Genomic DNA, 22,404 nt, shown 5'->3' with positions numbered 1-22,404 from the left:
AAGCATGGAAAGGCCGCAATAAGGTCTTCCCAGAGTCTTCTCTTTCTGTCAGCTTCCTCCAGGGCCATCTTTACCATCCTTCAGACATCATTTTGGGGGAAAAGAGCCAAAACACGACTCTCTTGGGAGGTCCCACATGAACTCAGACTGTCCTCCTGGCCCCAGCACTCCACCACGCACCCATGTTGCGTCCCCTTCCCACCAGCACCACCCAAAACCAGAACTCGAGAGCCGCCAGTGGGACCAGATGGAGTAAAGCTGGTTGCAAACACCTCACAGCTCAGGGGGGACCCTCAGCCCTCCAGAAACTGCTCCTGGCTCCCTCACCATGAGCTGCGGGAGGTGCCTGGCTTAACAGGGCTGCTCCATGGACACCCACCCGCTCGGCCCCGGGTCACAGCCCATCTGTGTCGCAACATCTCTCTGAGTCATCCCTTTCCTACTCGTCACCAAAAATGGCCTCAAAGTTTGCACAGATGGTGCTTAATCCCCATTTGGACAACGGGTGTTCGGGTTTTTAAAGGACAATTACTAAAGGAAAGCAGGGAATGGGGGGGAAGGGGGCCCGGCAGGATGGAGCCAGAAGTGCAGCAAGCCGGGCCATGCTCAGCACCCAGCGGGGATGTGGGCGCTGGACAGGCAGCTTTGTTGAGCCCACAGAGGCTCAAAGCAACAGGCAACACTGAGTCTCAGAGGGATGAGGACCAGGGGACCGTGTCCACCCCAGGGACCTTGGGTTTCTCTCCTGGACCTGGCCTCGAGCCCTGTCCCTGCACATCACCCCAGGGTTGCCACGGGTCAAGAGCATGGTCATGGCTGCATGAAAGACAGCGATAGGGTTGGTGGCCTCTTCCCAAGGCCAGGAGAGCATCTGGCACGTCCTCCTCGCACCCTGGATCCCACCCACCTCTGAGAAAGGACTCCCCATCCCACCACCGATGGACAGCTGATGCTGTGCTGAATGTGGCCTCTTTGACGGGGAGTGATGCTGGATGGCGCAGTGTCCAGCCTGCAAAGGGAAACCCCCAGCACCCTGCGACATGCACCCAGGGCTCGGGTGCCCGCATGGCCGGAGGTCCCAGAGACGCCCTGTAGAACACACAGGATGGTGTTTTCCAGGCATCTCCTCCTGTCTGTGCCCAGCTGGACTCACATCGCAGGGGGGGAAACAGAGCCCTTGGTGCCCCCATCCCAGCCCCATAGCTATGGCAGGACCAGGTACCGCCAAGGGACGGGGATGAAGGGGTCAGCCTGAGCGAGAGAAACCCTTCTGTGGGGCAAAATCCTCCCTTCCCACCATCGGTCCCGCCAGCTGGAGCACTGGGGGATTTACAAACAAGTGTGAGGGCAAACCTGAGCTGAGACAAGGCAGGGAGAGTCAGGGGGGCTCAGCTCAAGGATTTGGGGCAGGAAAAGCCAATTCCCCACCAATCCCTAGAATCACAGAATGTCCCGAGTTTGAAGGGACCCATAGGATCATGGAGTCCAGTGCCTGTCCCTGCACAGGACAACCCACAGGTCACCCCGTGTGTCTGAGGACGTTGTCCAGTCTCTTCTGGAACACCGTCAGGTTGGGGCCGTGACACCTCCCTGGGAGCCTGCTCAGTGTCCAGCACCTCTGGGTGAAGAACCTTTTCCTCATGTCCCACTGACCCTCCCTGGCACATCTTCTGCCGTTCCCTGGGCTCTGTCACTGTCACAGAGCAGAGCTCACCCTGCCCCTCCTGCTCCTGCTGAGGAACCTGCAGCCCATGAGCTCTGCCCTCAGTCTGCTCTGCTCCAGCTGAGCAAACCCAGGGACTTCAGCCGCTCCTCATACAGCTTCCCCTCCAAACCTTCACCCACCTCACAGCCTCTTCTGGACACTCTCCAGCAGCTTAATATCTTTTTTATACTGTGCCACCCAATTCTCTGTCTCCAACCCCAGAGAGATGATGTGGGGTGGATAAGGGGGTTGCTCTCTCTCCACCAAAAGCCAAGCATCACATCTCAGTCCCAGGGCTCCCAAACAACTGGGTGATGGCTGAAAACCCTCCACTCCCCACAGATGAATTGGGGCTGATGCAGCCAGGAGAGGTGAGATATCGAGTCTGGAGAGCCCCAGGCGAAACAGCAGAGCCAGCGGCCCTCACTGGCCGCACTCGCTGTCCCCAGCTCGCGTCCGTGTCCGTTTGACAGAGCCCCACGCTCCAGAAGCAATTAGCAGCTGAGTTGAACTAATTCCCCACGTGGCAGGTCCAACACAAACAGGGCGCTGGCCCACGCCCCACACCTCCGCGCGCATTCACCTCTGTTTCAGAGGGCCAGGGCATCCCTGCCAAGAGCAACACAAATAACCCGCCGCTTCTCCGGGTTAAGAGGCAGCCCTGGAGGGCCGGAGCTTGGTGGCCGGGGCCGCGCACGCTGCTGCCGGCAGAAAAGCCGCCTCTGTTCCCGGCGGGGTCAGGATGGAGGCAGGCAACAAGGATTTGTGTATGCGGTGCCTGTCCCGGGGGAGCAGAGGTGCGAGGTCTGGGGGCGGGCGGCGAGGGAGCCCCAAGCCGGGGAGCGGGGGCTTCGGGGTGGAGGGGAGAAGGTACTTGCAAACAGCACCTGCGGGGTGTTTGTCGGCCCCGCGGAGGCTCCGGCAGCTGAAATAACAATGTGGGGAAGGGGAGGGAAACGCTGCTGGGCCCCCTCAGCCCAGCGTGGGTCCCTACCACTCGGCTTGGGCACCACCGGCACACAGACCAATGGGATGGGCAACCACGGGGACTTCTGGGGCCAGGGATGTTCCTGGGCTTGATAACAGTCCCGGGCTGGGTTTTGGGACTCAGCCAAGGGCTCCAGCTCCTGTGTGAACATCACGATGCTGCAGCATGAGCAGGGCTGCCAGGCTTTTCTGAGGCACGTTGTGATGCTGGATGGAACTGGTTTGCAGAGTTAAAATAGGGTCCCGTCTTTCCAAGGAGAGAATGCAGGACATATTTTGTGACAACGACAGAATCCAGGCTGCCCTCCGGGAGAAAAACCCACTGACAGGAGGGGAGATGGCAGCAAATCCCCACCTTGGCACAGCAGCCTGTGCTGGGCCAGCGCGGCAGGAAGCCCTTTGGCACAGGACACCCTCTGCAACCCCACAGCCCTGAGCAGGACAGGTCTGACCCACCTCAAATCCTGGGGGCAGTTCTGGGCCCTTCGTGCCAAGAAAACCCTTGAGGTGCTGGAGCGAGTGGAGAGAAGGGAACGGAGCTGGTGAGGGGCTGGAGCACAAGTGTGATGGAGCGGCTGAGGGACCTGGGGGTTCAGCTGGAGAACAGGAGCTGAGGGGAGACCTTCTGATCTCTGAACTGCCTGAAAGGAGCTTGGAGCCAGGGGGGTCGGGCTCTGCTCCCCAGGAACAAGCGCCAGGAGCAGAGGAAACGGCCTCAAGTTGCACCAGGGGAGGTTGAGGTTGGATGTGGGAACAATTTCTTGCCCAAAGGGCTGTGGGGCATTGGAACAGGCTGCCCAGGGCAGTGCTGGAGTCACCATCCCTGGAGGGCTGGACAGACGGACATGAGGTTCTCAGGACATGGGGCAGGGACAGGGCTGCGTAACAGTGGGACTCGATGGTCTTGAGGGTCTTTTCCAACCACAATGACTCTGTGATTCTGCACGCCCTGACACTGAGACAGCCCTGGGGCAGCCGCCCAGCACCCTCCAGGGTGTCGGGAACAGGGTGGGGGAGCAGCCGGCCGGGTCACGGCAGCACCGAGCACCATGTCTCAGCAGGTACAGGGGATGTCCAGTGGCATCACAGAGTCTGTGACTCCATGTGCCAGCTCAATGGTCACGGCTCCTGGAGCTGGGGACACGTTTCTCCCACCCAGGACATGTCTGCGGTCACGCTGGGAGCACCCACTGGAGGAGAGGAGGCGACAGGTGCGTCACTGAGCTTCCACCCCAAGCCCACAGCTCCCATGTGTGGCCAAACTGTGGGTCCCTTCAGGTGCACTGGGACAGGCAAGGACTTGGTTGTCTATCCTGCCCATACCCACCCAACCAGCCTCACAACCCAGCATAGGGGTAACCACATGCCACCTGTGGAAACCAGGCTCGCACAGCCTGTCCAGGCAGGGGGACGGACATCTAGAATCACAGTGCACACGCAAACCCTTGGCTCGGTCCCCTGCTGTGAGTGGACGCCTGTCCGGCCCCTGGTCTGATGCACGGCCGAAGACCCCCCCACGGAGCGACGCCTGGCTCCGGACACGTTCCCACATGCGCTGCAAAATCCCAGCGCTGCCCTGAGCAGGCGACGGAGAGGTCTTGGGGTCAAGCCATTAAGCCTCCGATCTGTTTAAACCCTTAAGCTGTGCTGTGATCTCGGCCAGGCAGCCCCGTGCGGGAGCCTGTGGTGGGGTGAGCACTCAACCAGCGACAGCTCCTGCACCCCTCCAGGGATGGTGACTCCAGCACTGCCCTGGGCAGCCTGTTCAATGCCCCACAGCCCTTTGGGGAAGAAATTGTTCCCACATCCAACCTCAACCTCCCCTGGTGCAACTTGAGGCCGTTTCCTCTGCTCCTGGCGCTTGTTCCTGGGGAGCAGAGCCCGACCCCCCTGGCTCCAAGCTCCTTTCAGGCAGTTCAGAGATCAGAAGGTCTCCCCTCAGCTCCTGTTCTCCAGCTGAACCCCCCAGGTCCCTCAGCCGCTCCATCACACTTGTGCTCCAGCCCCTCACCAGCCTTCTCAGCTGCTGCCACGTCCCCAGGGTCTCATGCTCAGCAGGGTGGGCAGGAGGAGGAAAGGAGCAGCCATAAAGCATGAAGACAGGCCGTACAGAGGCCACACCAGTGCTGGCTCAATTTAGGAACATCGTGGGGGCAGGAGAACTCCAAGGAGAACTCCAACCAGATCTGCACCCTACCCACACAGCATCTTCAGGGAGAAATAAAGAGTCAGGCCAAACCTCCAAAGGCCATGAATGAACAGGGCCTGACCAGAGCTCCAGCCCCGCTGGGCCTGACCCAGCACACTGTGCCAACAGCGCTGCAGCCAAGCAGACTGACCCCCAGCACCGCCCAGCCTGCAGACACAACACACCGAGTGTATTGTCATCCATTGGTGTCCCTTGAAACCAGGGACCTGTCACAACCACGGTGCAGGCTCAGGAAAGCTTGGATATACCCAGGCTTCCATTTAGTCTTGGCTTCCGAGCTGCCAGCACTTCCCCAGAACAGCAGAGACCTCCCCAGATGGTCCTTTGCGAACCCAACACGCCAGGTCTGAGCCTCCACTGGTGGCCGTGATGTGGATCTCTGGTCCTCCAAGCTCTGACAGCACCCAGAGTGACCAAAACGATTTTGTTTTCCCCTGCAGCGACATCATGACAGATGTAAGCACTCGCTCTGCCCCATCTGTGCCTTCTCCCAGCCCTCGGGAGGGACGCAGGCCAGGAGCCAGCACTGGCACGCTATGCCAGCAGGTTCGGGGGCTTTTTGGATGGGACAGTGTCAAAAGACTGATAGACCCAGCTGCGTACCAGAGCCTGGGTTCTCCAACCTGCTCCCACGAGTGAAAACACGGTGACACAGACCTTCCCAAAACAGCACCTTGGCCCCAAGATGTCCCAATGGGTCACCAGAGCCAGCAGAAGCTCCTCCAGTGTGTTTGCTTTCATGTTCTGCTCTTCATCCTCATTCTCCAAGACTCCAGGTCCCAGTGCTGGACACACACATCACCCATGGGAAGCTGCAGGATTGCTTGGACACCCGGGAGCAGCCCTGGTCCCCCCAGCAATCCTGGGGTGCCACACGGAGCCTCCAGCCGAGGTGGGACCCGCAGGGTGCACCGAGCTCCCTCCAGCCCAACATTTGCTGACTCCACCCAACACGGTAATAAAACGCATCTGGCACAGATGGGAAATAACACGGCTGCAGCTCGTGGGCTTCATTATCTGCACGTGATTAGATCTCCCTCCTTGAAGGCGGCTGAGGAAGGGGCTGACTTTGCTCACGACGCCAGCGCAGAATGAGCCTGGAGCAAGTCCTGGCTCTGCGGTTGGGCTGGGACTCTGGCTGGGCTCAGCAAGGCGGGAGCCAGGGTCACCTGCACCCCAAGGACCAACAGCTGCCCCAAGCACCACTGCATCGGCTACGCACACGGGCAAGTCCTTATGCAGATGGGAAAGGTGCTGAATGCCCCCTCCCCTCACAGCAATGGCACCGCTGAGTGACACAAAGTGATCCCAGAGACTGCCCGGAGCTCCGCGGGACAGACACTCTGTCCCCCTTCCCACCCACCACCCTGGGGCTCTGCGCTTTGGGAGGAGTGTCCAAAACCTGAGCTGACCCCCGCACCGTGCCCCGCAGCAGCCATGTCCGGCCCCGCGGCCCCTGCGCCCTTTCGCAGGCGACTCCCGCGGGATTCGAGCAGCAGGTTGAACGAGCAACACGCATTTTGCAGGGTGCTGTGCTAATTTTTAAACACCGTGATAGTAAACTGAATTATTAGCAGGGCGGGAGCCTACCCCGTAAACTCAGTTATCTTCAGCAACCAAACCTGCAATCTCCGCAGAGAATGAAATCAGGTCTGTCAGACCAGGACTATTGTTTTCGAACCCAAATTGCTGTGTGTCGCAGGAGGGGAGAGGAGGCAAGAGATCCGAGATCACTCATTGTCTGAGCGTGTTTGTTAAAAAGAGTTTGACAGATTAACCCGTCCTGGAGCCAGAGCAAAACCAGAAGGGAGCAGAGTAAGGGGCAAACACTTAAAAGGAGGGGGGTGGAGGCAGAATCGCGATGCAGAGGTGCCGTGCGCAGGGCAGGGACCTGCCGCAGGGGTCCAGGAAGGACCTGGGCATAAAGGAGATGCCCACAGCACGGGCTGAGGCTTTCCTGCAGTCACGGCCAAGTTCGGCAGCGCACACCAGCGCTGTGTGCAGTGCAGGCACGTCCTGCTGTCACCGCGGGCACATCGCACGGCCCAGAGCCTTCCCCGCTCCTCCTGGGGGGAGCAGGGACCTGGACACCCACCGCGTGGCAGCGGGCAGCCCCGGGGCGAATCACCCCCCATCACGTCTCCAGACAGGGCTCAGGAGCAGGACAGGCTTGGTCAGGGCACGGGGTCAGAGCTCACATTTCCAAAAGCCGCCTCGAGCAACACAGTCCCGTCTCCAAAAGCCGCGCTGCTTTCTAGGCACGGCGGCTGAGCCCTGAACAGACACCACGGCCAGATTTACCAAGATATTTCAGCCTCTCAAGGTACAGATTAAAGCCTTGGAGGGGTTTTTGGAGGCACCTCAGCACCTGCATCCATCAAGCTCCTGTATTACTGGGGCACCTGGGAAAAGTCTCCTTGGGCAGCCGCGTCCCCAGGTTCTCTGTGCTGCTGGGGGCGGCTCTTCCACACCCATGAGACACGTCGGCCCAGCAGGTTCGAGCTCCCTCGCTCTCAGGACACAAAAGACGCTCCCACCGTTTCGCTGAACCCTCAAAAGAGAAGCCCCAGCGCACAAACCTGAGCAGCATCTTCCCTTAAAACAGGAGGTGAAAAGGTCCAGCAGCCAAAACCAGGCAGAGGCAGCAGCCCGGCGGTCGTGTCCTCCCTGGGACAGGCTTGTCACATCCGCCTCCGCAGTTTCTTTCACCAAAGAACCACAGAATAATTTTGGTTGGAAAAGCCCTTTAAGATCATCAAGTCCAACCATTAACAATCTCGCTATGCAGCTGCTGGAAGGATGATGCCTGATCTCAGCAGAAAACGGTGGCTTTTGTCTGGAAAGCTTTTCACAACATTTTACACAAATTTAAATTCAATGTTTGCATGCCCACTAGTATGACATTTTAGAGCCCCTATTACGCAGAATATTTAAATTGCTTTTAACTTCACGATGCCGAGAACATTTAGAAGCGAGTATATTCATTAATATGAACTTCAGGATATGCGAAACTACTTCATCTATCCACATTCAAATTGGAATTAAATTAGTAAAAAGAGACTCATAGGGACCTCATGCTAACAAAGAAGCAAAACCAGCCGAGGTTCCCCAAGGCTGAGAGGCTGGGGGACACAGAGCAGCACTGAGGGGACATGGACAAAGCAGGATGGGGCGTCTGGGCAGCGTTGTGCTTGGTACTGGCTGCCCCAAAACCCAGAGCCAGGCACTGAGGGGCTCAGCGCTTCCCTGTGCAGGGACAGCTCAGGGCGCTTGGGCTGAGCTCAACCCTGAGCCAGGGACACGCAGGGAACCCCAGCACAGCCCGGCAGAGCAAACAAACCCCACGAGCCCCCTCGCCTCGCTCCTCGTCCTCCTCATCGTCTCAAGCGGGGCTGGTTCACCCGGAGAAGCCAGACCCGCAGAGCCGGGTGCTCCGGCAGCCCAGCTGGACGCGGCTCATCCAGCCGTAAACAGCTCTGCAGTTTCTACGCTCTCCGGTACCGATGTTATACAAAGGAGCTGGAAATGTAAATGATCGCGCTGGACCTCCAGCCGGTGGCTGCTGGTGCAGACGGCCCCGGCAAATAAAAAACACGCTCTTTCCAGCCCACTCCTTGGCATGGAAACAAGGCCTGGCTCAGCCCTGAGCCGAGCAGCAAAGCTTTTACGTGTTTGCCATCTAGTGGGCTTGGGAAAGGCTGCAGAGAGGAGCTGCCCCACAACCCACAGCCTCACCAGGACCCGCACCAGACCCCTGCGGTTCAGAGAAGCCCAGGCTGGTTGTGCTGCAGGAGCTCTGCAGATCCCCAGCCCAGCCCTGCCAGCGCAGGGTCACAGAGCAGATCACACAGGTGGGTCCAGGGGGTGTGAATGTCTCAGAGCAGGAGACTCCACACCCGCTCTGGGCAGCCTGGGCCATAGAGTCACAGGATTATTTTGGTTGGAAGAGACCCTTAAGATCATTAAGTCCAACCATAACCTAAATCTAGCACCAACCCATGTCCTGAGAACCTCATGTCCGTCTGTCCAACCCTCCAGGGCTGGTGACTCCAGCACTGCCCTGGGCAGCCTGTTCCAATGCCCCACAGCCCTTTGGGGAAGAAATTGTTCCCAGATCCAACCTCAACCTCCCCTGGCGCAACTTGAGGCTGTTTCCTCTCATCCTGTTTCTTGCTGCTTGGGAGCAGAGAACAACACCCTCAAAGTACAGAAGTTTCTGCTCATGTCCAGATGGAGCCTCCTGTGTTTCAGTCTGTGCCCGTTGCCCCTCACCCTGGCGTTGGGCACCACTGAACAGAGTCTGGTCCATCCTCTGACACCCACCCTGAGATATTGATCCATTGATCAGATCCCTCTCAGCTTCTCTTCTCCAGCTCAACAGCCCCAGCTCTCTCAGTGTCTCCTCATCACAAAGATGCTCCAGAGCCCTCAGCATCTCTGTAGCTCTCGCTGGTTCTTCTCACCCAGCCCAGCCTGGCCAGGTCTCTGATGCCAGTGCAGCCTCTGTTGTGTCAGCCCTTCCTCCCAGTTTGTTACCATCAGCAAACTGGCTGAGGGTTCACTCAGTCTCTTCATCCAGGTCACGACTCATCTCACCGTGCACTCATCCAGCCCAAACGGGTCTGTATGCTCACCTTGCATCCCACGGATGCTCTGCCGTGGTGCCGAGGCCGCGGGGCTGGACCAGGACCTTGCAAACCGCCCGCTGCTGAGAGACAAGACAACATCCATGGGGGAGAGGGGTCGGTACCTACATGGAGCCTGGAAATGCACCCCAGGACACATCACGCAAAGGCAACGATACCGCCTGCGTTACATCTGCTTCGTCTGTTCATGGAAGAGGCTAAATACTATTTTTAGGAATAATATTTTCATTTTGAAAATCAGCGGTTTCAAGGGAAAAGAGCTTAATATTTCCAGCATGCTCCCAGCCAGCTTGGCTGCTGGCTCCATTAAAAACCATTCGGGCTGTGTGGACCCACACGGGCCCGCTGCCCCATAGCCCATTCGAGCATCTTTAGGATTGTAAAGAACAGGGGACATAGAAAGAAAGAAAAACACACGACACCGTGTAATGGCACTAACAAGTAAACTGTTTGAATTTTCACCCGAATAATAATTCCTAAAGAGGAAAAACAAAGTTTGTTCAGCTGTAGTTAAGGTTGAGCAAACATAACACTAATCACTTTTGCTTCGCCTCTTGGAAAAGGCTCTACAAGAGTAAAAACACAACAGTACCAACTCTCAGCCCCTGCGAAAGCCCCGAAGAACCGGTGCCCTTCACTCCCCGGGTTTAACCCGAGCACACGGCCAGCTCTCCCCACACCCGCTCGGCACATTGCAGCACATTTTCACCCTCCAAAAGGCTCCAATCATCCAAGAACCCACAGGAATGGGGTGCACGACTGTTGGCCGAACCCACGTCACACTGAGACTGGTTGAGAAGGCTGGAGCACACAGGATCTGCTGTCCGGCCACGTCCTGATGGGACTCGCCAGCATCTCTCCACGTTGCTCCATCAAACAGGTCTCTCTGAGGATGGGAGACCCGGGAAGAGGCAGCTCAGAGGGACCGAAGGCAAAATGGGGGAAGAGGAGGGAAGGAAGCTGTGGTGGGAGGGATCGATGGAAAGGGAGCAATTGCAGAGGGTATGAGATGGATGGAAGGGGTTAGAAGAGGAACAGGGTCAGAGGATACTAGGAAGACACATGAGGAACAACAACCTCAGTGATTTCGCAGACGACACCAAGTTGGGTGGGAGTGTTGATCTGCTCAAGGGTGGAAGGCCAAACAGAGGGATCTGGACCAGCTGGAACAAAGCACTGAGGCCATTTGTCTGAGGTCCAACAAGGCCGAGTGCCGGGTCCCACACTTGGGTCACAACAACCACATGAACGCTGCAGGTTCGGGGAGGAGTGGCTGGAAAAGGACCTGGGGGTGTTGGTGACAGCGGCTGAACATGAGCCAGTGTGTGCCCAGGTGGCCAAGAGGCCACCAGCATCCTGGCTGGTACCAGCACTGGTGTGGCCAGCAGGCCCAGGGCAGTGACCGTCCCTCTGCTGGGACCTGGGGGGGCCAAACCTCGAAACCTGGGGTCACTTTGGGGCCCTCACACCAAGAAAGGCCTTGAGGTGCTGGAGCGAGTGGAGAGAAGGGAACGGAGCTGGTGAGGGGCTGGAGCACAAGTGTGATGGAGCGGCTGAGGGACCCGGGGGGTTCAGCTGGAGAACAGGAGCTGAGGGGAGACCTTCTGATCTCTGAACTGCCTGAAAGGAGCTTGGAGCCAGGGGGGTCGGGCTCTGCTCCCCAGGAACAAGCGCCAGGAGCAGAGGAAACGGCCTCAAGTTGCGCCAGGGGAGGTTGAGGTTGGATTTAGGAACAATTTCTTCCCCAAAGGGCTGTGGGGCATTGGAACAGGCTGCCCAGGGCAGTGCTGGAGTCACCATCCCTGGAGAGCTGGACAGACGGACATGAGGTTCTCAGAACATGGGGCAGTGCCGGGGTGGGGAATGGTTGGACTCAATCTTGAGGGTCTTTTCCAACCAAAATGATTCTGTGATTCTGTGACACAGGAGAAGGGAAGGCAGAGGGAGACCAGGAGGAGCTTTTCCCTCCTCCAGCCTTGCAGGGACCTCACACAGCGCTGGGCTCCCTGGGGATGAACCAGAGCAGTGACCCCTCCTCAGAAACACCAGACTGGGCCTAAACCGCAGCCCACAAGACACGGGTGATGAGCATCCACAGAACGGGGGGAACCTTGCCCACCCCCAGCCCCGTAACTACCCCAGATATAACACCCCGTGGTTTATCCCCAGAGCACCCAGCCCCACTGGAGGCCGGGTCTGCACCACCACCCCGAGACCCCACTGCCCCGAGCCCCTTCCAGCTTCACCCCCAGCTCTGGTGACGGTGCTGCAGCCACCCCGCACACAACAGAACGTGAACAAGCATGAAAATGGAAAACCTCCATCCCAGATGCTGGATTTGACCCCAGGGAAAGTGATGAGCAGGGGCAGGGGACAGCGCGGTGGCTGACGGGACAGCACAGGGGGTTTGCTGCACGACCCCTGCGCTGAGCACCAGTGAGAAAACCCAGGTTGGTTCTTGCAGCCAACTCCATCCCCGCGTGTTCCCCCATCGCACACAGGTGACAAATCACCAGCTTTGTTATTCGAGCACATACCAAATCAGGGTGATCAGTATTTGTCAAATAAAGGGAAGAAAAATATATTGCACAAAACATTTCAAGGTTTATTTTAACAGGGCTTTAAATATCAGTCAGTGCCAGGTTCATAAGCACCTCTTGGGATGGTTGGCTCTGGTTTGCCAGAAGAGACTTATTTGTCTTCTTTTTTTTTGTTTTTTTCTTTTTTTCCCCTTCCCTTTTACTTCCTTTGAGTTAATGGAAAGAAAAAAGGCCTGCTGCCTCCAGGGGCACGAGCGAGGACGCCTGTCCCGTGGGAGGACAGCCCCTGTGCTCAGCACCGCGGCGATGAGGCGGCACAGCCCGCGCTGCCCCGCGAGCCCGACACGGCAGCCGCGGCTCAGTCCTGCGCACACACGGACAGCAGCGCCCCTGAACCCCAACCACAGCACCCCTGAACCCCAACCATAGGACCCCTGAACCCCAACCACAGCACCCCTGAACCCCAACCACAGGACCCCTGAACCCACACCACAGCACCCCTGAACCCCAAGACAGCACCCCTGAACCCCAACCACAGCACCCCTGAACCCAAACCACAGCACCCCTGAACCCCAGCCACAGCACCCCTGAACCCCAGCCACAGCACCCCTGAACCCCAACCACAGCACCCCTGAACCCCAGCCACAGCACCCCTGAACCCAAACCACAGCACCCTTGAACCCCAACCACAGCACCCCTGAACCCAAACCACAGCACCCCTGAGCCCCAGCCACAGCACCCCTGAACCCAAACCACAGCACCCCTGAGCCCCAGCCACAGCACCCCTGAACCCAAACCACAGCACCCTTGAACCCCAACCACAGCACCCCTGAACCCGAACCACAGCACCCCTGAACCCAAACCACAGCACCCCTGAGCCCCAGCCACAGCACGCCTGAACCTCAGCCACAGCATCCCTGAACCCGAACCACAGTACGCCTGAACCCCAACCACAGCACCCCTGAATCCAAACTGCGGCTCAGTCCTGCCCATGTATGGACGGCAGCACCCCTGAATCCCAACCACAGCACCCTTGAACCCAAACCACAGTACCCCTGAACCCCAACCACAGCACCCCTGAACCCAAACCACAGCACCCCTGAACCCAAACAATGGCTCAGTCCTACCCATGCACGGACAGCAGCACCCCTGAACCCCAACCACTGCATCCCTGAACCCCAACCACTGCTCACCTGCCGCGGGCAGAGCTCCCGGAGGTGCCGTGCGCCCCGTGGACGCTCCCCACGCCAGGCAGAGCCGGCACCCGCGGTCACCGTCACGGCCGCTGGTGTTGGGTGGACTCACAGCATCCCTGGAGCTCGGGTACCAACCGCAGACCCAGCACAGGCCCAGATTTATCTGCCCGAGATAAGCGCACGGCTGGTCGTCCTCAGAAGAGGTTTGTGGGCTCGTTTCTTTGCTCTAAAATCAAAAAACCACCTCAAGTGCTCCCTGGTCCTGTAAAACCACAACACTTGCCTGGTTTAGCCCCCAAGCCCCGCTCCTGATGTGGAACACGTGCAGAGGAATACGGCATCATGGAAAAGGCTTTTCCTTGTGCTTCAGAGCCAGATGTCTGGGTGCTGGAAAGCTGCGATTGCTGCTCCACGCTCTGGTGAGTTAAGATTGAAGGCAACGCAACACAGGACAGGCCTCAGAGCCACCCACAGGCAAACCCTGAGGTGAGAAGAGGGTGTGATGTGTTCCAGTGCCACAGCAGCTGTGCCCACGGTGTCTCTGATTGACTCTAGAGGAGCCACCGAGCGTCCAGTCCCCGTCACACAGCGATGCCCGTGCCTGCAGAGCTCAGCAGACCCCATCCTCCCCGCCATCCGAGCCAGGACCTGCAGCTGGATCGATCCTCGTTCACTCGCCGTTTGCTGGCACAGGAGGCTCCAGCTCGGGCGCAGGGCTCAACGTCCCCGGGGATCTGCCACAAGCCCCTCCTGGGTCACCATCATCCACCGCTCGGTGGGGACCTCGGCTGCCACCTGCGCGTCCCAATATCTCCACCAGTTGGGATGAAGCCAGGAATGCTGTGCTCCAGGCTGGGCCAAACCAAACTGGATAAAAACAGAGGGCGGCGACCAGGCAACCATATCACAGGCCGTCTGCCCGCCAGCCCTTCTGCCTCCTCCCGCTTCTTTATTTCAGCAAGCGGAGCGGCTTTTCCTCTGCAGCCACATTGCTCGGACACGGCCAGAGCTCCCGTCAGCGCAGGAGCGCACCGGGGATCCGGCCCTCGCGTCTCCTCGCAGGGAACCAGCAGCAGCTCTTGGCTGCCAGGACCATGCCTCAGCAGTTTCTAAAAGCGGTGCCCGAGTCAGACACTCCCCAGGGGAGAGGAAGAAGCCAGAGGATGAGCCTTTCTCCTGCTATGAAGGCATCATATTCCCCCACGCCTGAGGGATGGGATTCATCCAGAGGGATGGGATCCACCCAGAGGGACCTGGACAAGCTGGAGAAGTGGGGCCATGTGAACCTCCTGATGTTCAACAAGGCCAAGTGCAAGGTCCTGCACCCCCAGCATCAATCTGGGGATGGAGGGATGTGGAGCAGCCCTGTGGGGAAGGACTCGGAGGTGCTGGGGGCCATGAGCCACCACGTGTGCTCACAGCCCAGAAGCCAATGGTGCCCTGGGGTGCATCCCCAGCCCCGTGGGCAGCAGGTTTGGGGGGATTCTGCCCCTCTGCCCCGCTCTGGTGAGACCCCCTGCAGTGCTGGTCCAGCTCTGGGTCCCCAGCACAGGACACACATGGAGCTGCTGCAGAGGGGCCAGAGGAGCCCCAGGAATGACCTGAGGCTGGAACAGCTCTGCTGGGGACAGGTGAGAGAGCTGGGGTGTTCACTGGAGAAGAGAAGCTCCAGGGAGACCTTAGTGAGGCCTTTCTGGACTTAAAAGGGCCCATAAGAAAGATGGGGACAGACTTTACAGAAGGGCCTGTTGTGGTAGGACAAGGGGTGATGGTTTTAAACTAAAGGAGGGAGATTCAGGCTGGACATGGGGAGGTCCCAGTTGGCTGGAAGTTGGTGAATGTGATGCACATCTACAGGAAGGATCAGGATGAGGATCTGGAAAATTACAGGCCTGCCTGTCTGACCTCTGAGAGGAGGATGGAGGATGGAGGGTGCTGGTCTCTGCTCTCAAGCAGCAAGCAACAGGATGAGAGAAAACAGCCTCAAGTTGCGCCAGGGGAGGTTGAGGTTGGATGTGGGAACAATTTCTTCCCCAAAGGGCTGTGGGGCATTGGAACAGGCTGCCCAGGGCAGTGCTGGAGTCACCATCCCTGGAGGGCTGGACAGACGGACATGAGGTTCTCAGGACATGGGGCAGGGACAGGGCTGGGGAATTGTTGGACTCCATGATCTTGAGGGTCTTTTCCAACCAAAAGGATTCTATGATTTGTGGAGATGTCAGTACGGTACTTGCAGTTGTCCTATATTTTCACACAGCTCACGCACTACAACGGCTCCCAGGGGAACACCAGCCCATCAGACGTCTCTGTGGTCACCCTGGCAGGAATAAGCCACACAAACCTGCCCAGTGCCAGTCCAGCTCCAACCAGCATCCCCAGTGCCTGTGCAGACAGGACCAGCTCCTTGTGCTGTGGGGTTCGGGCGTTTTACTCACACGTGTGCACCCTTCCCACGGGGTGTCTCTGCCCGAGAGGTGCGGCAGAGGCACGGCAGCGAGCGGACGTGCGCACACACGCTCCCCATGTGTACCGGCAGGAACCCGGCTGCCCGACACAGCCCTCAGCAGGCTCCCGGCTTCTTCAAAACAAAGGAAAAGCTTGAAATTCAAAACTGATAGAGTAACAAAGCCTAAAAGTCAGGAATTTAGTAAATACCTAGCTCATTTTTATGCTTATGTACAAGGTGTTACTGATGGTGAGGGATTAAAGGTGCCACTAAAGCTGTGCTCAGAGCTCAGGCCTTTCTCTTACCAGAGACGGTGCAGAAGTTCCTATGAGGCCTTTACCCGCGTTTCCCTGCTCCACCACCTCATCCTGACACATCCCGTCACCCCCCCATGCAGATGGTCTGTGTGACCTTTAAAGCCCATTCATTTAGTCCTAATCAGGCTTAATTAGCAGCAACGTGGCCCCAGCACCACTGCAGGTCACCCAGGAGGCTGCGGGAGTGGAGCCACCGTGTCCCACCCCACAGCTGACCATGTCACCCACCGTATCCCACCCAGTCACTCACCGTGTGGAGCATCTCCCGTGTGAGGAAAGGCTGAGGGAGCTGGGGCTCTGGAGCTGGACAAGAGGAGACTGAGGGGGGACTCATTCCTGGGGATCAATATGGAAAGGGGGAGTGTCAGGAGGATGGAGCCAGGCTCTTCTGGTGACAACCAGTGACAGGACAAGGGGCAATGGGTGCAAACTGGAGCACAGGAGGTTCCACTTAAATATGAGAAGAAACTTGTTGGGGTGAGGGTGGCAGAGCCTGGCCCAGGCTGCCCAGGGGGTTGTGGAGTCTCCTTCTGTGCAGACATTCCAACCCGCCTGGACACCTTCCTGTGTAACCTCATCTGGGTGTTCCTGCTCCATGGGGGGATTGCACTGGATGAGCTTTCCAGGGCCCTTCCAATCCCTGTGATTCTGTGATGTCCCATCCCACTGCTCACTGTGTCCCGTCCTGTGACTCGTCACGTCCCACCCGCCGCTCTCACGTCACTCAGCTCCGGCAGCTCTCGGGTGCGATGCCGAGGGTGCTCAGTCGGTGATTTTCCCCGGAGTCTCTACCGAGCAGGTGACGTCAGTGACGCCAGATCTTCATCTCGGTCCTTCTGTCCCAAACCACCAGAGGGCAGCTTGAAACGCAACCATTTATGGCCTTGGCCATGGTAAATATTCCGTTTCTGGACGCCAACACCTGCCTGCCCAGCTACTGCCCCCGGGAAGGTAAAAGCCGCCCAACCACCCGCCCTCTGCCCTTTAAATGGGCTTTGAGCGTGACGAGCTGAGTGTTACCGGCACAGGGCAGCCCTTGTCCCTCCTGCCAAGCAGTCCCAGCTGCCCCCACACACAGCACGAGGCTCTGGGGGGATCTGGTGCTCGGCTGTCATGTTGACCTTGACGATTCAGGCTCCTTGGGGTAAGGAACAGACTTGAATCATCTCCAAGGAGCACTGGATGAGGGGTGATAAGACAAATGCACCGTCTTTGTTGCTCTGGAGCCCTCGCAACGCTGAGGAGCAGGGAGAGGGCAGCAGCCCAGATCTAAAAACAACATACAGAATCTGTACCCAAGAGAGTCCCCAAAATCAGCCAGGAAGCGGCTGCAGCATCGGGAGTTCCTCCTGTGTTCATCAGCTCCCCCGGCTGAGCTAAAGCTCAGATGGCACCGTTACCATGAAACCCCTATGAGCCTTCTTTCTGTTACTGATTTAATTCCAGCTTGAATGTGGATAAACGTAGTTTCACCTATGCTGGCGTTCATATTAATGAATATAACCACTTCCAAACATTCTCAGCATCATTAAGTTGAAAGTAAATCAAATATTCTGCGTAGCAGGGGCTCTGAAATTTAATACTAGTGTGCACACGAAGATGGAACTTAAATTTGCATTAAATGTTGTGAAAAGCTTTCCAGACAAAAGCCACCACGTTTTGTTGACATCAGGCATCATCCTTCCAGCAGCTGGATATGAAGACTGTTAACGGCTGGACTAGATTATACGAAAGGTCTTTTCCAACCAAAATGATTCTACGGTTCTTTTTTATCCTGGTCTAAGCCCACAATAAGTGGTATTTTTATCCCTGCGGTCAGGAGGTGGTTGGCTGGCTCGGCTCACTGGGGGCAGCAGGAGGTCCTGGGCTCCGTGTCGGTGCCGGGCAGCAGATCTCGGTTATCTCTGGAGCAATAACCTGGCGCTGAGCTCCAGCCCGGCCCAGCTCCTCTTGCGCAACCCTGGACGAGTCATTCGGGGCCGGAGTTCACCGCAGTTTCTTTCTTCCCAGGCTGGGTTTCAGGAACTGATTCAGCTCCTGAGAGGGACAAATCATCACCGGGACCGAGGTGACAAACCGGGCAGAAACACGCTGCTGGGAGCAGGGGCTGCTCCTTTCACCAGCTAGAACTCATTTAGTCTTAGTTTAACCACTTCATAGAATCCCAGAATCCCAGTGTCAGGGGTTGAAGGGCCCTGGAAAGCTCATCCAGTGCAATCCCCCCATGGAGCAGGAACACCCAGATGAGGTTACACAGGAAGGTGTCCAGGCGGGTTGGAATGTCTGCAGAGAAGGAGACTCCACAACCCCCTGGGCAGCCTGGGCCAGGCTCTGCCACCCTCACCGGGAACAAGTTTCTTCTCATATTTAAGTGGATCCTCCTGTGTTCCAGTTTGCTCCCATTGCCCCTTGTCCTGTCACTGGTTGTCACCAGAAGAGTCTGGCTCCATCCTCCTGACACTCCATCTTGATCCCCAGGAATGAGTCCCCCCTCAGTGTCCTCTTGTCCAGCTCCAGAGCCCCAGCTCCCTCAGCCTTTCCTCACACGGGAGATGCTCCACTCCCTTCAGCATCTTGGTGGCTGCGCTGGACTCTCTCCAGCAGTTCCCTGTCCTGCTGGAACTGAGGGGCCACAGCTGGACACAAGATTCCAGATGTTCAAGATTCTTTCTTAGTTTGTGAAGCAGCACTTTTATCTTTCCCGCTTGATCTTCTTGATTTGTTTAGGTCTCCAGGCACCCGAACGGTGACTCACAGTCCTCGGCCAGGGAGTTGGAGAGGAGCAAAGGGAGGAAAGTTGCTCAGAAACAGCAGTTTGTGCAGCAAGGGAAGGCGAAGCAGCGTCCGTCCCCAGCACAGGACCGCAGGAACACCCCACAGAAAACAGCCGCATGGTGAGAGGCCGGTTGGTGTCAGCCGGGGCAGCGCTGACCCCCCCAGTTCCAGCAAAGCCCAAGGCTGGTTTTTAAAAGGAGGCAGCTGCTCCCAGGTGCAAAATGAGACCAGGATGGTGGCCGAGTACCAGAGGACATCGCTGCCTCTTGGGAACAGGCCAAAATCATCAGGCTGTTTTTAGCAACCGGCAGGAGAGGATCTGCCAAGTGAAACCAGACCCAGAGCAACACCGCGAGCTCTCAGGGGCCCTTCGGACCAACTCCAGCTGCGTCCAATGCCCCAAACTCCACCAGCTGTTGGAGAAGAATATCCATTGAAGTTTTACCTATCCAACTTCAGAAATCACAGAATCAACTGAGTTGGAAAAGACCTCAGAGATCACCCAGTCCAACCCTTGGTCCAACTCCAGTCCATTGACTAGATCACGGCACTAAGTGCCATGTCCAATCTCAGTTTAAACACCTCCAGGGCCGGTGAGTCCAGCACCTCCCTGGGCAGCCATTCCAATGCCTGACCACTCTCTCTGCAAAGAATTGCTTTCTAATCTCCAGCCTCAATTTCCCCTGGGAGAGTTGAAGCCCATGGCCCCTTGTCCTATTGCTGATGCCTGGGAGAAGAGACCAATCCCCACCTGGCTAGAACTGCCCTTCAGGTAGTTCTAGAGAGTGCTGAGCTCAGCTCTAAGCCTCCTCTTCTCCAGACTAAACAAGCCCAGCTCCCTCAGCCTCTCCCCATAGGTCTTATGACCAACCAGCACGCACCAAAAACCCTCCGAGATGTGAAATAGAGCACGTCAACTATGGACATCTTGGAGACTTGCACACTGATCCGACCTAAGAATGAAGTAAGTTGTCAAATCTCCCTTCTGGGAGCCTCCGAGGGAAGAGCGAGCAGGGAGACACAACCCAGGCAGAGGGAGCAAACAGTGCTGAGGACCATGCCTGGGTCAGATGAGATGGCACACGGCTTGGAAAGCCTTTCAGCAATGGGCAGCGTTTGCCCAGGGCTGTACCACAGTTTGGGCAATGCCACGGAAGAGTCTGGTGGCTCAGTGGTGCTGGTGAAGATGCTGTTGCTCCAAAACACTCCTTTTTTCTTACCAAACATGCTCTTCTTTCCTTACCCATGTTTTAATAAGGGCCACATGTAGGGAAGTATAAAGCACAGCGCTGATGGCAAGAACAAGCACGTTATTGGGAAGGAGAGGGGTGAAGAACACGGCTGAGCAAACGCAGCCCGTCCCGGGACAGCCCCAGAGCTCAGTGTGTCCCACGGGGCTCCCAAATGCTTAATGCGACCCACCTGTGTCTGCTGTTCAGCAGCACCACTTCTTCCAAGGTGTAACCGTTTCCCATCGCCCCACAGGGAAACAGGCAAGGGAGAGCAGGAAAATGTCCTGTCTCCAACGTGTTCCCCATGGCACAGCACAGGGAAGCTTGGAGAGAGAAAACAGCCACCAGTTTAACGCGATCTCAGCGCCAGTCTGAGACCATGCCAGGAGCAACAGAAACCGCAGGGTGGGTTAGATCAGCTTATCCACACTGGGAAATTTCCACTTAAATTAAATTAGCAAGGGAGGGACTGAGCAAGAGAGTGTGAAGTTATCTCCTGCTCCTGCCCATCAGCAATCAGCCCTGGAGCCCAACCCCTTGGTTTGCATTTCTGACACAAGTACAACCCTTACCAGAGAGACAGGACTTTTCCTCACATGAAGCACTCGTCTGTTTAGTTGACAGTCCTCCATTTCCATATTTCAGCTCTGTTGACAACAGCGCAGTGGGAAAACACACTGATTCATGCTATTTGTCATCCGTGAGTTTACCTGATACGGCTGAACTGGTCAGGCTGCGCCTGCTCCCACCTCCTCCCGCACCCTCCTGCCTCCTCCCTTGTGGGCATTTTGGCCTCAGCTTGGCCACAAAGAACAGGCGGCAGAGTCCACCGGTTCAGCAGGACAGCGTCATGCAAGAGCTCACATTTCCATGCAATGAGTGAATGCAAATGTCTCCCTGCAGAGCGATGGTGAAGGGTGGTGTGGGAACACGCAGGAACGGGGGCGGTCACATCAGGGACCACATCAGCTCATAGATACATGGAGCCACTTGTTCAGAGCAGCCGGAGGCTCCGCTCACTACCTGCTTTTAAGCAAAACTGATTTAGTTTGAGAACTGGAGGTTCACACAAGAGCCGACCAAAACTCAGAAATCCCCTATTCCTTGTGCAGAAAGAAGCAGCTGTAGAAGAGTCATGTGAATAACTGCATTAAGACATCGCTCTGCATCCCAGCCGTTAAACAAGCAGTTGCTCTTTAGTTTCCACGTGGCCTTCAGGCCTTGGAGCAGTTTTAACGTTCTCCTCAGCTGCCTTCCCAAAGGAGATTTTTGGCCCTTCAGGTGAGACCCCATTGACACACGTAGCCGTTGGCAGCACCTGTAGCCGGGTGAGTGCTTGGGTGCACAATAAAAGCAGGAACACAAGGCAGCCCCAGCTCAACCACATGCCAGGGAAGTGTCAACTATTCCCACCTGTCTCCAAGCTCTTTCCTTGCAAACCTGCCATTTGATATGGGCAGGCCAGAAGGGGAAAAAGCCACATTTCTCCCTGCTTTTGCCCGTTTTGCATGTCTTCACACAGGGAAACAGTTACCGGGGACCTCTGATAACCTGGAAACATCTCACACATCTGGCCTTAGAGATCCCTCACTGCCGAGCTCCAGAGAAAAGAGGCATGATGTGGAAAAGCCATCATTTACAGAAGCCCAGGGCTGCAGGAGCTCTGCAGATCCCCAGCCCAGCCCTGACGGCGCAGGGTCACAGAGCAGATCACACAGGTGGGTCCAGGGGGTGTGAATGTCTCAGAGAAGGAGACTCCACACCCGCTCTGGGCAGCCTGGGCCAGGCTCTGGCACCTCCCAGCAAACAAGTTTCTGCTCATGTCCAGATGGAGCCTCCTGTGTTTCAGTCTGTGCCCGTTGCCCCTCACCCTGGCGCTGGGCACCACTGAACAGAGTCTGGTCCATCCTCTGACACCCACCCTGAGCTATTGATCCACTGATCAGATCCCTCTCAGCTTCTCTTCTCCAGCTCAACAGCCCCAGCTCTCTCAGTGTCTCCTCATCACAAAGATGCTCCAGAGCCCTCAGCATCTCTGTAGCCCATTGCTGGTTTCAGGTTGTTTAACGAGTTCCAGTATCTTGTCCTCTCTGCAGACTGGCACGTCCATGTCCCAGCAGGTTCACAGAGCTATCTGACTTCTGTAAAGTGAATGCACCTTTCCTTGAAAAGGATGGTTTTCCGTCATCCAGCACCTCCAGGATTCCTTCCAGAGCCGAGTTTAACCTTGTGGCACGGATTTAATAGAACAGACTTTCTTGCTTGGCCAAATGGACCCATGTGAAGGGCTGGCACAAATCACTGCTGTAAAAATGTATGTGTAGGGACCAGACAGCTCTAGGCAATCCCAC

General features: G+C 57.0%; 1 long non-coding RNA gene across 2 annotated transcripts; it reads right to left on the bottom strand.

Annotated features, from left to right (window-relative positions):
* Positions 1-11,900: 11,900 nt before the first annotated feature.
* On the bottom strand, positions 11,901-18,405 carry LOC135575980 (uncharacterized). Of its 2 annotated transcripts, XR_010467507.1 has the most exons (4): positions 16,721-18,405; positions 13,567-16,382; positions 13,281-13,446; positions 11,901-12,293 (listed from the first exon to the last, which is right to left on the bottom strand). It is a non-coding gene; the product is annotated as an uncharacterized LOC135575980 (long non-coding RNA). The 2 variants fall into 2 exon arrangements; XR_010467506.1 differs by lacking the exon at positions 11,901-12,293 and having other exon boundaries at positions 12,835-13,446.
* Between the last annotated feature and the right edge of the window lie 3,999 nt (positions 18,406-22,404).

The sequence above is a fragment of the Columba livia genome, chromosome 21 (assembly GCF_036013475.1).
Source record: "Columba livia isolate bColLiv1 breed racing homer chromosome 21, bColLiv1.pat.W.v2, whole genome shotgun sequence".
NCBI classification, from domain to species: Eukaryota; Metazoa; Chordata; class Aves; order Columbiformes; family Columbidae; genus Columba; species Columba livia.
This window is presented reverse-complemented; position numbering and strand designations above follow the sequence as displayed.